Raw genomic sequence first — 14,601 nt, forward strand, 5'->3', positions numbered from 1 at the left:
TGTCCACACGTTACTTTCCAAATCCGTCCACGTTGGAGGGACTGGGCAGGAGAACACTCTGTGAGAAAATCCTGTTAATTTAGTCTTGCTGAGCGCAAGCCAGGGAAAAAAAACCAATAATGGCCAAAAAACCCACAGAGAGACGCAAGCAGCCCCCCAGACACGTATGCAAAAGAAAACAGGAGCAAACAGGAAGGGGACTCACAAGGCCAGTTCGTCGTCGCCTATATATTCATCATATAAGGCCCGGAAACCATCGTATGTATGCAAATCATCGAGATTCCTCCATTGGCCATTAGGACCGTCGCCGCTGAGTACTACCCGGAGTTGTCTATGACCGCAATACACTCGATCATCCAGGATTTGGAGGATACAGCGACGCCCAGTGTCGGGTTGGCGGGTTACCGGTGATGTTTGATGGAACCTAGGCAATGACAGATAAGGCTTAAGGAGATGACCATGGAATTTTGGATATGTCCGGTCATTCATGTGAAGGCGGTAAACTGAGAGGGCAGGATTAGCTTCTTGTACCTGGTAAGGCCCCTGGAAACGGGGAAAGAACTTAGCAGCGCGGAATTCTCCATCACCAGCCCGGAACTCTTTCAGCCGATTGCGAGTATCCAGCCAGACCCAGTCGCCGACTTTGTAGGCTACTTCAGAGCGACGGTGTCGGTTAGCCTGTAACGCCATGCGGTGCTTGGAGAGAAGCAGATTATCGCGTGCCTCAGCGAGCGAGAGGTCGGTGCGATCAGCAGCGAGAGTCCATTCAGCCCGCGTGGGAAGAGCAGCCTGGGTGAACGAAGGAGGACGAGCGAGACTAGGTAGGGTACGGAGTCGGCGACCAAAGACCAGTTGGGCGGGAGAGAAACCTGTAGAACGTCTGACAGTATTGTTCATTGCTTGGGAGACACGAGAGAGGTACTTAACCCAAGAGGTGCCATGTCTATCCACCCAGCTACGTAGTAGTTGAACCACTGTCTTGTTGGACCGTTCCGAAGTGCTGTCGGTTTGAGGATGGAAAGCTGTGGACATCTTGAGCTTCACATTTTGTTTCTCCCATAGCGTTGTCCAGAATCGCGAGGTAAACAGAGTATCACGATCAGAGGTAATGGAGAGCGGGAGGCCATAGTGAGAAACCCATCTGTCCCAAACCAGGATGGCGAGGTCGCGAGCGTTAATGGTGGTAGAACATGGAACCAGTTCGATAAACCCAGTGAGGCGATCCGTGATGGTTAAAAGATAGTCGTAGCCGCCAGAGGGAGGAAGCGGTCCAATGAAATCCATAGCGATGTCGTCGAATTTGTCACGCGGGACCGGGAGAGGATGAAGAGGACCAGCCGGCTTCGTCATGGATGCATTCGCCTGTTGACATAAGTGGCATGCACGGACAAACTCACGAACATCCTTGGACATTGTCTCCCAAAAGTATCCACTCCTGAGTATCTCCATGGTTTTCTCCACTCCCAGATGTCCAGCCGTCCCCTCATGTGCTTGCCGCATAAGGTCTTCACGAAGGTTATCAACGTCCGGAATGCATAAGCGGTTGTCAACGAGGAGAAGTTGGTGAGTGTCATGGTCGTGTAGTGTAACCCCTGGAGCAGTAGACGGATCAGCAAACCATTCCTTGAACAGTACATCACCTTGATAGCCCTGTGCAATAGCGTGAAGGATGTCTGGAGCCAAGGTGGGCTCATATGTCGTAATGGCATGCACCGAAGCCGATTGTTGGTCCAAGGAGGGATCCGAGGGTTCGCCAGCGTCGGGAGGAGCGTGTCGCGAGAGATAGTCGGCGAGGGTGTTGTACTCCCCTTTTATGTATTCGATACGAAGATCAAAATCCTTGAGGGTACTCAGCCAGCGAAGCTGGCGTGGAGAGAGGTTGCGTTGACCATGGAACCATTGCAGCATAAAGTGATCACAATAAACGTGGACCGGAACACCGTAGAGCAGAGGACGCCAGTGATTGAGGGCGTTAATAATCGCAAGAAGCTCACGGTCGTGTACCGGGTAATTACGCTGGGCGCTATTGAAGGTTCGAGAATCGTAGGCGACCGGTTGTACAGAGTCCCGAGAAGTACCAACACCGATCCATGCACCCGTACCGGTATTAGACGCATCGGTGAATAAGAAGACCTTCTGTGTTCCCGCTTTGACAGCATCGTAATCAATAACGGTGAGACAAGGAACAGTACTCACCGCGCGACGAACAGCCTCAAAAGTGGCTTGCTCTGCCGGCCCAAATGACCAAGTCCAACCTGTCCAGCCATCCGGGAGATGGCCCTTGTGCATCTTCATCGCCTTGTAGTAGGCCTTTTCTGCTGTGCTGTTTGGAGCGAGAGCCGCGTGGAGAACTGCGGTGTGGTCGGCGAGATTGGGTATGAAATCGCGGAGATAGTTGACGAGGCCGAGAAACAAATGGAGTTGGTGGGAGTTCGTCGGGAGAGGAAACTGCTCAACGCGTGCAATCTTGGCGGGGTCGGGTAGGATCTGACCGGGGCGGATTATGTGACCTAAGAAGGAGACCTCATCGAGAAATAACTGAGATTTCTCACGGGAGCAGCGAAGACCACTACGACGAAGAGCCGAAAGAACACTCACAATATTATCGTGTAGGTCCTTAGCATCTTTTCCCCAGATAATAATGTCGTCCACGTACGCCTCGCAACATTCCCCAGCTAATCCTTGTAAAGCCTCGTTGATACGACGTTGTTGGGCGGCCGGTGCATTGCGGATGCCTTGAGGCATGACTACCCACTCCAGAAGGCCGAGAGGTGTGGTAATAGCCGTTTTGGGAATATCCTCCTCCTTCATGAGTGTTTGAAAGAAAGCGTCTTTGCAGTCGAGCTTGGCGAATGTCTTCCCTTTGCGCGCCGCACGGTGCAAGATATCCTGGACGTTGCCCATGGGATACATATCGGGGACCGTGACGTCGTTAAGAGCCCGAAAATCGCAAACCATACGGAATTTCCCATTACCTTTAGACACAAGAAACGCCGGAGACGCCCAAGGAGAACTGGAATAGCGAAGACGACCTGCATTCAGATGCTCTAACAGCATCTCACGGAAACGAGGGAGCAGGGCTTCGGGTACGCGGTAAGGTGCCGAGTGTTTGGGAGTGGCGCCGTGTTTGAGATTAATTTCGAAACGGATACCCGACCTGGTCTTTGATATGGTGGGGAAGTTTCGTACGTCGCCTAAATCGTCACAAAAGACATCGTGGAACTCGACCTGGAGACGACGCAGGACGTCTGTCAGACTGTGAGAATCGGCGGCTGCGGTAGCATGCGGAGTTGTCGGGTGGATCTCCGTGTGGTGTAGGTGTAACCTAGGAGCGGAGACAAGCTCCGAAGGAGACGCGCCGTCTTTTTGCAATCCTAACGCAGATAGGTTCGCGCCTCCAGCCTCCAATAGGCGAACAAGGGAAGTTGTATCCGCCAATAAACCATGCCGAGCAAGGAAGTTAAGTCCTAAGATCCCATCATACGTTCCGTGCAAATCCATCACCACACCGTTTATTTGATACATCCTGTCGCCTAGAGAAAACGAACCGATAACCGTATTTGTGACTATGGGACCCGCCTTTCCGCCAGCTAACCTAACTCTCATCCGTACGGCACCTGTGTTCACCGACCATCCCAGCCTCGCCGCCAGCGTTGGATCCACGAAGGTCATGGACGCCCCTGTGTCGATTAGGAGCCTAATGGGACGAGCTGGCCAGAGGTCATCAGCCGGGATCGGAACGGATATAGCTAGAAGAGGGTAGAAAAGGGCGTACGAAGAGTCTTGAATAGGTTCGTGTAAGAGGTTAGCCTCTGACCCATCTACCTTCTGTCAATTCTTGTCACCATTTTTATTCTCATGCATCACCAAGGTGTATTAACACCTTGGTTCCATGCATTATTCTCTTTCCCATGCATCACCAGGCTGCCCCCTGCACCCTGGTGCATGTCTCTTTACTTGGCTTCGGTATTCCTGTCTTGACACAGTGTATCACTGTTCATTATTTCCTTATTTCATGTGTGTTTGCATGCGCCTTTTACAAGTCGCATTTCGGAGCTTTATTACCCTTTTGTTCCTGTTCCTTTCTCTACCCTTTTTCGCCACAAACCTCTGGTGTTTATCGGAGTTTGGCGCGACTGGTTTTGGAGAGCAAAGGCAAAGTACAAGAAAGAGGTATCACACAATGGTTCTTCTTTATCTCTTCACCATTGTCGTGTTCTACCTCTTCTTCTCTTTCGACTTCTTGTCTTAAGTGTTCTTTGCCTTCTCTCTGTAAGCAGTGCTCTCCATCAGTCAGTTTCATGCCACCCAGACTGACCCTGATTAGTCCGCATCAGTCTACACTTCGCTCTCTTTCTACTTAGTTGCTGATAGGACATAATCAGGTAAGTTCTGGCTTCATCACACAATGTTCTTCTTTATTCTCTTCACCATTGTCGTGTTCTACCTCTTCTTCTCTTTCGACTTCTTGTCTTAAGTGTTCTTTGCCTTCTCTCTTCCGCATCAGTCTACACTTCGCTCTCTTTCTACTTAGTTGCTGATAGGACATAATCAGGTAAGTTCTGGCTTCATCACACAAGGTTCTTCTTTATCTCTTCACCATTGTTGTGTTCTACCTCTTCTTCTCTTTCGACTTCTTGTCTTAAGTGTTCTTTGCTTTCTCTCTTCCGCATCAGTCTACACTTCGCTCTCTTTCTACTTAGTTGCTGATAGGACATAATCAGCGTATGCATATTGGGATCTTGTTTGCTTCTTGTCCAGCCTGAAGTCCACACCCTAAAGCCTCACCAGTCCGAACCAGTCCCACACCTCTATCACCTCGCTCCCTCTAGTCACTCAGTGAAGGTCTTATTCATCCGGACCTTACACTTTTTTTCAAACTACAAATCCCAACAACCCCTATCAGAACTGCACACACTCCGAAACTATGGCTTTTGATCACCAGGGACAACCCATCATTGGATATGATGACACTAGTGCATTGCCCATCATCGGACATACTCCTACTGGTGAAATTATTTACGGTACCCTACAATCCGAGACCCCCTCGCAACCTGGGACTAGTGATTTCTCGCAGGCTCCGTCTATCGACTTGGATGGCATCCCATTGGGGCCCACCTTGCTTGATGAAAAGCCTCTCGACTCCCTCGCCCCCGTGCATGACCACCCAGGCGAAAGCTATCGCAAAACGCCTGCCCCTACCTCCACCGCTGTCCCTGACATTGACGAGCTCAAGGGTCTTATGGCTGGGCTCCTTCGCTCGAGTCAAGCCATCGTCGACCAGTCTGTCACCACTACCAATCGCCTCAATGATGTTAGCCAGTCCTTGCCCTCGCGAAACTCACGTCCTGACCGCATTCTACCTCCTCGGCTGTCCTCGTCCACCTCCGCCGACGCATTCGCCCTTCAGCGCCACATCCTTGCATTGGACACCTATTTCCAAGACGTCCTCCTTCTCTGGAGTCCTGGTGATGCCGAAAGTGCTTGGAAGGTGTCGGTGGCCAACTCGTCCATCTCTCAGTCCGGCAGCCGTTTCACCACGTGGTTAGAGCTATATGGGAAGCGCGCGGTTTCCTGGGATGAGTGGAAGACGTTGCTCAAGACTCACCTCTTGACCAGGGGCTGGGAACAAAAGCTCCGTCATAAGTTCATGCTTCTGCGCTGTTTGGACACCACGCCGACCGCATTTGACACCTTTTTCCACCTCCTCATCTCCCACCAAACCATTCTCCGCGATTTTGAGGATCCCCTTGGCGATGTCGATGTGTGCCGACGCATGCTCGATGGTGTCGATGGCTTGGTCACCCATCGCACCAAGGCTACTCTGAAGGCGCATGGTCTGACGGTCCTTACGGTGAAACTGGCGAACTTACACATCATCATGATCGATATCATCGATGATGCTATGTTGGAAGCGCGTTTTCTTCAAAATTCCACTCGCCCCCGCCCCCCATTTAACACCAATCGGCCGACTACTCCACGCTCGCCTACTCCGGTGGTCGCCCAGGTCCAGGTCGCGCCTCAGGCGCCTAAGGGTTACACCCCACAACAGCTTGAATGGCTCGACCCAGCCAAGCGCTTGCCTTTGGGCAACACGGGCAAAGCCGCTCGCACCTTTCTCGGCAGCATCAATGCGTGTTTCTCCTGCCGGAAGACTGGCCACCACCGGCTCATCTGCCCGACCCGCCCCCCCTCCTCCCCCTCTCAACACTCCTCCTCTGCCCCCGCTGCCAACCTGATTTCTCTCGCCGACGACGACAGCCCCGACACCCCCGACATATTCTCGGTCGATCCTGTTGCCGATCAACTTGTCCAGGATGGCGCCACCGCCCTAGCAGGGTCAGTACCTCTCCTCATGGTCACTTGCCGCGTTCAGGCTAACGATGACCCTGCTACCGCCTTAGTTGATTCTGGCGCGGGCATTAATGTCATCGACCGGGAGTATGCGGCGCAGCTTGGCTTGAGGGGGACCCCCGTCCCGCCGGTGGGGACGAAGATGGCAGATAACCGAGCGGGGCCGGTGATAGAGCAGGAGTACTTAGTGGATGTATCAATTGGTGAAACAATTTATGCGGAAACGCCATTCTACGCCATGCCTCTGGGTCCGAAGTATCGTTTAATTCTCGGTCTCCCTTTCTGTCGCCAACACCGTCTTTTTGATGGCGCTATTCGCCTCAATAAACTCCTCTTGGACGGTGGCTCATCGTATGCATCGCTCGCTAACCTACAGCTCAATGCTATCATGCCATGTGAGACCCTGCCAGTCAGCTCCAACCGTAATTCGCTTTCGGCAGCCATTCTCCACGACTTCGCCGACATCCTTCCTGCCAACATTTCCGATGTCTCGCACTATCCGCCGATCTGCTCCACCATGTCTCAAGTCCGCCACCACATCAACATCCTCCCCAACACTGCACCCGTCGCCAAAGCCGGTTTTCGGGTTCCGTTAGCCTGGCGTGAAACTCTCCATCAAGAAATCGAAAAGCACCGTGCAGCTGGCCGTCTACGCCCCTCCAGTTCTCCTTGGGCAGCCCCAGCGTTCCTTATCAAGAAAGAGAACGGAAAATTTCGATTCCTCTGCGATTTCCGGGGCCTCAACAACGTGACGATCAAAGATCGCACACCGGTTCCTATTATCGACGACATCCTCCAGCGTGCTGCCCACGGTCGTGTATTCGCCAAACTCGACCTCACTGATGCCTTCTTCCAGACCTTGATGCATGAGCCAGATATAGAGAAGACCGCCATTTGCACCCCGTGGGGCTTGTATGAGTGGGTGGTGATGCCGCAAGGCGCATGTAATTCTCCTGCAACGCAACAGCGCCGTTTGAACGAAGCTTTGCGAAATCTCATCAGTGTCTGCTGTGAGGCGTATGTCGATGACATCATCATCTGGGGTGAATCCGACTCCGACTTAGCCATCAATATCCGCGCGGTTCTGACAGCGTTACGTAAGGGTGGTTTTGTATGCTCTCCCAGCAAATCACAGTTTTTCGTCGACTCAGTCACATTTCTTGGCCACGTCATTTCCCCCAATCACATCGGCCCAGACCCCAAGAAAGTAGAGGCGTTGCGTGCGTGGCCGTCACCCGGTTCGGTGAAAGATTTGCGTTCATTCCTCGGCCTTCTGCAATATCTACGGAAGTTCATCCCCCAAATTGCCACCAAGACAGCCGTTCTTACTGCGCTCCTTCCTCCCAATAAGTCAGCAGAAAAAGCATATGAATTGCGTAAGCGTCAACTTGCGAAGGGGAGCCCGGTGGAGAGACTTGAAGCACTAAGTTGGATTTGGAACTGGACGATGTCAGTGCAACGGGCATTTGAGGACTTGAAGGACATGTTGGCGCGAATCACAGGTCTGTCCCCTCTTTCACATGATGCTGTTCTCGCTGGCCAAATAAACCTTTACCTTTTCACCGATGCAAGTAATACTGGCATAGGTGCATGGTTAGGTACAGGTCCATCCCCCGATCACGCTCAGCCTATCGCCTATGATTCCCGCTCTCTCACCTCTGCCGAACGCAACTATCCGGTCCATGAGAAAGAACTCTGCGCTATCATCCACGCCCTCAAGGAATGGCGCCCACTACTTCTCGGCCTTCCAGTACATGTCATGACAGACCACGCCACCCTCAAATGGTTCTTCCAGCAACCCCACCTCTCCGAGCGTCAAAAGCGTTGGCTCCTCGTCCTCGCCGACTACGACTTACACATCTCCCACATACCAGGGGTCACCAACGCCATCGCCGATGCATTCTCTCATTTGCACCAGGATGCCCCCTCCATCAACGCCCTCACCATGATGGTCCTTACACCCAACGCCGACTTTGTGGACCAGGTTGCCAACGGCTATACTCAAGATCCTATTATGGCTGTGTGGCAAGAAGAGGACCGGCGCCCACCAGGAGTTCAACATGAGGAGGTGCAAGGGGTGTCGGGGTTACGAACAGTACTTCAGTACGAGGGACGGCTGTGCATTCCGGACGTCTCAGCCCTCCGGGAGCAGTGCCTCCGAGAATGTCACGATGCCATGGGTCATTTTGGAGTGGAAAAGACACTGGAACTAGCGCGCTGTAAGTACTTCTGGGATGGTATGGCTAGTGACGTGAAGGATTTTGTTAGCACTTGCCCTGCATGCCAAACATCCAAAGCCGCAACCACCAAACCTCCAGGTCTCCTTCATTCGCTACCGGTTCCAGCTGCCAAGTTTGCCGACATCGGCATCGATTTTGTGGGCCCGCTTCCAACATCCCACGGTTTCGACTACCTTATTGTCATCACCGACCGACTTACTGGATGGGTCGCTCTCATTCCTACGGTTACAACACTTACGTCTTCGGCCTTCTCTCAATTTGTAAGGTCCGGATGAATAAGACCTTCACTGAGTGACTAGAGGGAGCGAGGTGATAGAGGTGTGGGACTGGTTCGGACTGGTGAGGCTTTAGGGTGTGGACTTCAGGCTGGACAAGAAGCAAACAAGATCCCAATATGCATACGCTGATTATGTCCTATCAGCAACTAAGTAGAAAGAGAGCGAAGTGTAGACTGATGCGGACTAATCAGGGTCAGTCTGGGTGGCATGAAACTGACTGATGGAGAGCACTGCTTACAGAGAGAAAGCAAAGAACACTTAAGACAAGAAGTCGAAAGAGAAGAAGAGGTAGAACACAACAATGGTGAAGAGATAAAGAAGAACCATTGTGTGATACCTCTTTCTTGTACTTTGCCTTTGCTCTCCAAAACCAGTCGCGCCAAACTCCGATAAACACCAGAGGTTTGTGGCGAAAAAGGGTAGAGAAAGGAACAGGAACAAAAGGGTAATAAAGCTCCGAAATGCGACTTGTAAAAGGCGCATGCAAACACACATGAAATAAGGAAATAATGAACAGTGATACACTGTGTCAAGACAGGAATACCGAAGCCAAGTAAAGAGACATGCACCAGGGTGCAGGGGGCAGCCTGGTGATGCATGGGAAAGAGAATAATGCATGGGACCAAGGTGTTAATACACCTTGGTGATGCATGAGAATAAAAATGGTGACAAGAATTGACAGAAGGTAGATGGGTCAGAGGCTAACCTCTTACACCCTCCCCCACCTGGATGAGACCATGGGGATAGGGGTCACTGGCAAAGGGAAGGTAACAAGAACAAACTGTAGAAGCCAAGCTTCATGGGGGGTCAGGCTGGAAGATAACTCATGTAAACATGCTGACTGAGGGAAACCCCCACCCAAAAACAAAACTCCCTGGCCTTCTTGGCATCTTTTCCATTTCTTTGGGGGGAGGAAAAAAGTAGGGTGGGGGAACCTCATGCCTATCTCCAGGCCTGATGGGGAAAGGGAGGGTTGAAGGAAAAGAAAATGCAATAAGAGAAAATGAAAGGGTAGGGGGAGAAGGAAGAAAATTCAGAAGAGACAGGGAGAAAATAGAGGAAAGGGGAAAGATGAGAGACACAAGGAACAAGAAAGGCAAAAGGAAATAGAAGAAAGAACCAGAAGGGGCCTGGCTGTGGGCTTGAGGATTGTCTTGCGACTTGAGAGGATACAGGAGGATGCTGTGTAAGAATAAATCAGCCTGAGGTGAACAGTGGAATAAAAAAGTTGAAAAGTCTTGTGGGGTGGAGGGGTAATACAGCTCACTGCAGTGTGTGAAACAGCCAAGAGAGGATATCAATATGAGGTGTTGAGCTGCAAGTCATCAGCAGTAACGTCCAGCACTTCAAGAACATCAAGGTGTAACTCATCTTCGCCTATGAACTCTTCCCAAGCTTCTTTCCATCCATCATAGCTGAGTGCCTCATCCCGACTTATCCACCGAGCCTTGGGTCCTTCACCAGCGAAGCGGGCGCGCACTTGATATACCTTGGGGTGCTGGCCTTTGGGAGAGAGCGTGCGGTCTTCAAGGAGTTGAAGGATGCGAGGCAGGGCTTGAACCGGGCGGTCGAGGAGCCTGGGGGCGGTGTCTTGATGGTAGCGGGTCGATTCCTTGTAAGGCTTGAGGCGAGAGACATGGCGCCGCGGCGTGGACTGTGTAGAGGTGATGGGGACATCGAGTTCATACAGCGATTGCTCAGGAAACGCGCGCAGGATGGTGAAGGGGCCTTCCCAGCGGGGTATGAACTTGGCAGAGCGGTTAGTGGTAGTCTTATATTCGTGACGGAACTCAGCTGTGTTCAAATAGACCTTGTCTCCAGGGCGGTATACCGGATCGGGACGGCGGTGCTTGTTGGCTTGAACACTTTGCCGATGCTTCGCGAGAAGCAGTTCGTCACGAGTGATACCTTCTTCTAACTGCATCCTCTTCGCTGCTAAGTCCCATTCCGTCGCAGTTGGTTGGGCCTGAGGTATCGTGGGGGCGGTGGTGGATGAGGAGGGTAGGAGGGGGGGGGTGAGGGAGAGACGCTTGCCAAAGACGAGTTCGGCAGGCGTGTGTTGGGTGGAACGGCGGAGGGTATTGTTCATCGCGAAAGCGACACGCTGTAAGTTAGCTGCCCAATTTCGACCCTGGTCATCGGTCCATGCACGCAATGTCTGTATCACCGTTTTGTTTGATCGCTCTGATATGCCATCGGTCTGTGGGTGATAAGCTGTAGACATCTTTAGCTTCGTACCAAGTAAGGAGTTGAGGCGGCGCCAAGATGCGGCGGTAAACAACTTATCCCTGTCCGAGACTATCGATGTCGGAACGCCATACTTGGACACCCAGTGGTCATAGTATAATTGAGAGAAAGCCGAGGACGTAAGTGTTGTAACCGTAGGAATGAGAGCGACCCATCCAGTAAGTCGGTTGGTGATGACAATAAGGTAGTCGAAACCGTGGGATGTTGGAAGCGGGCCCACAAAATCGATGCCGATGTCGGCAAACTTGGCAGCTGGAACCGGTAGCGAATGAAGGAGACCTGGAGGTTTGGTGGTTGCGGCTTTGGATGTTTGGCATGCAGGGCAAGTGCTAACAAAATCCTTCACGTCACTAGCCATACCATCCCAGAAGTACTTACAGCGCGCTAGTTCCAGTGTCTTTTCCACTCCAAAATGACCCATGGCATCGTGACATTCTCGGAGGCACTGCTCCCGGAGGGCTGAGACGTCCGGAATGCACAGCCGTCCCTCGTACTGAAGTACTGTTCGTAACCCCGACACCCCTTGCACCTCCTCATGTTGAACTCCTGGTGGGCGCCGGTCCTCTTCTTGCCACACAGCCATAATAGGATCTTGAGTATAGCCGTTGGCAACCTGGTCCACAAAGTCGGCGTTGGGTGTAAGGACCATCATGGTGAGGGCGTTGATGGAGGGGGCATCCTGGTGCAAATGAGAGAATGCATCGGCGATGGCGTTGGTGACCCCTGGTATGTGGGAGATGTGTAAGTCGTAGTCGGCGAGGACGAGGAGCCAACGCTTTTGACGCTCGGAGAGGTGGGGTTGCTGGAAGAACCATTTGAGGGTGGCGTGGTCTGTCATGACATGTACTGGAAGGCCGAGAAGTAGTGGGCGCCATTCCTTGAGGGCGTGGATGATAGCGCAGAGTTCTTTCTCATGGACCGGATAGTTGCGTTCGGCAGAGGTGAGAGAGCGGGAATCATAGGCGATAGGCTGAGCGTGATCGGGGGATGGACCTGTACCTAACCATGCACCTATGCCAGTATTACTTGCATCGGTGAAAAGGTAAAGGTTTATTTGGCCAGCGAGAACAGCATCATGTGAAAGAGGGGACAGACCTGTGATTCGCGCCAACATGTCCTTCAAGTCCTCAAATGCCCGTTGCACTGACATCGTCCAGTTCCAAATCCAACTTAGTGCTTCAAGTCTCTCCACCGGGCTCCCCTTCGCAAGTTGACGCTTACGCAATTCATATGCTTTTTCTGCTGACTTATTGGGAGGAAGGAGCGCAGTAAGAACGGCTGTCTTGGTGGCAATTTGGGGGATGAACTTCCGTAGATATTGCAGAAGGCCGAGGAATGAACGCAAATCTTTCACCGAACCGGGTGACGGCCACGCACGCAACGCCTCTACTTTCTTGGGGTCTGGGCCGATGTGATTGGGGGAAATGACGTGGCCAAGAAATGTGACTGAGTCGACGAAAAACTGTGATTTGCTGGGAGAGCATACAAAACCACCCTTACGTAACGCTGTCAGAACCGCGCGGATATTGATGGCTAAGTCGGAGTCGGATTCACCCCAGATGATGATGTCATCGACATACGCCTCACAGCAGACACTGATGAGATTTCGCAAAGCTTCGTTCAAACGGCGCTGTTGCGTTGCAGGAGAATTACATGCGCCTTGCGGCATCACCACCCACTCATACAAGCCCCACGGGGTGCAAATGGCGGTCTTCTCTATATCTGGCTCATGCATCAAGGTCTGGAAGAAGGCATCAGTGAGGTCGAGTTTGGCGAATACACGACCGTGGGCAGCACGCTGGAGGATGTCGTCGATAATAGGAACCGGTGTGCGATCTTTGATCGTCACGTTGTTGAGGCCCCGGAAATCGCAGAGGAATCGAAATTTTCCGTTCTCTTTCTTGATAAGGAACGCTGGGGCTGCCCAAGGAGAACTGGAGGGGCGTAGACGGCCAGCTGCACGGTGCTTTTCGATTTCTTGATGGAGAGTTTCACGCCAGGCTAACGGAACCCGAAAACCGGCTTTGGCGACGGGTGCAGTGTTGGGGAGGATGTTGATGTGGTGGCGGACTTGAGACATGGTGGAGCAGATCGGCGGATAGTGCGAGACATCGGAAATGTTGGCAGGAAGGATGTCGGCGAAGTCGTGGAGAATGGCTGCCGAAAGCGAATTACGGTTGGAGCTGACTGGCAGGGTCTCACATGGCATGATAGCATTGAGCTGTAGGTTAGCGAGCGATGCATACGATGAGCCACCGTCCAAGAGGAGTTTATTGAGGCGAATAGCGCCATCAAAAAGACGGTGTTGGCGACAGAAAGGGAGACCGAGAATTAAACGATACTTCGGACCCAGAGGCATGGCGTAGAATGGCGTTTCCGCATAAATTGTTTCACCAATTGATACATCCACTAAGTACGCCTGCTCTATCACCGGCCCCGCTCGGTTATCTGCCATCTTCGTCCCCACCGGCGGGACGGGGGTCCCCCTCAAGCCAAGCTGCACTGCATACTCCCGGTCGATGACATTAATGCCCGCGCCAGAATCAACTAAGGCGGTAGCAGGGTCATCGTTAGCCTGAACGCGGCAAGTGACCATGAGGAGAGGTACTGACCCTGCTAGGGTGGTGGCGCCATCCTGGACAAGTTGATCGGCAACAGGATCGACCGAGAATATGTCGGGGGCGTCGGGGCTGTCGTCATCGGCAAGAGAAATCAGGTTGGCAGCGGGGGCAGAGGAGGAGTGTTGAGAATGATGGGTTGTCCCTGGTGATCAAAGGCCATAGTTTCGGATTGTGTGCAGTTCTGATAGGGGTTGTTGGGATTTGTAGTTTGAAAAAAAGTGTAAGGTCCGGATGAATAAGACCTTCACTGAGTGACTAGAGGGAGCGAGGTGATAGAGGTGTGGGACTGGTTCGGACTGGTGAGGCTTTAGGATGTGGACTTCAGGCTGGACAAGAAGCAAACAAGATCCCAATATGCATATGCTGATTATGTCCTATCAGCAACTAAGTAGAAAGAGAGCGAAGTGTAGACTGATGCGGAAGAGAGAAGGCAAAGAACACTTAAGACAAGAAGTCGAAAGAGAAGAAGAGGTAGAACACAACAATGGTGAAGAGAATAAAGGAGAACCCATGTGTGATGAAGCCAGAACTTACCTGATTATGTCCTATCAGCAACTAAGTAGAAAGAGAGCGAAGTGTAGACTGATGCGGACTAATCAGGGTCAGTCTGGGTGGTATGAAACTGACTGATGGAGAGCCCTGCTTACAGAGAGAAGGCAAAGAACACTTAAGACAAGAAGTCGAAAGAGAAGAAGAGGTAGAACACAACAATGGTGAAGAGATAAAGGAGAACCATTGTGTGATACCTCTTTCTTGTACTTTGCCTTTGCTCTCCAAAACCAGTCGCGCCAAACTCCGATAAACACCAGAGGTTTGTGGCGAAAAAGGGTAGAGAAAGGAACAGGAACAAAAGGATAATAA

Source organism: Cryptococcus neoformans, chromosome 2, assembly GCF_000149245.1.
Source record: "Cryptococcus neoformans var. grubii H99 chromosome 2, complete sequence".
NCBI classification, from domain to species: domain Eukaryota; kingdom Fungi; phylum Basidiomycota; class Tremellomycetes; order Tremellales; family Cryptococcaceae; genus Cryptococcus; species Cryptococcus neoformans.